Below are 399 nucleotides of genomic sequence, written 5' to 3' on the forward strand. Positions count from 1 at the left end.
GAGGCACACGTTGTTAGGAATCCGTCTTACCTCAAGGTTATGGACCACATGCAGAAACTGGGAACAAAGTTCTTTTCGGGTGGTTCCAAACCAAAGGAAGCAGATCAATGGATTGACAGGATAGGGCGGAACTTTAAGTCAATCCGTTGTCCTCTTGCTTACAAGAAGGACATTGCTGTCCACTACTTGGACGGTGATGCGCACCTTTGGTGGCGAGGTGTAGCGGCTCGGATTGGTGCTGAGCAGTGCACGTGGGCCAACTTTAAGACCGAATTCCGTGGGAAGTATTTTCCGCCGGAAGCATTTGATCAGCTTGAGGGAGCTTTTCTCAGACTGGAACAGGGAACTACGACTGTAAGGGAGTATGAAGCGGAATTCAACAGCCTCAAGAAGTATGCT

This window comes from Brassica oleracea, chromosome C9 (assembly GCF_000695525.1).
Source record: "Brassica oleracea var. oleracea cultivar TO1000 chromosome C9, BOL, whole genome shotgun sequence".
Taxonomy (NCBI): Eukaryota; Viridiplantae; Streptophyta; class Magnoliopsida; order Brassicales; family Brassicaceae; genus Brassica; species Brassica oleracea.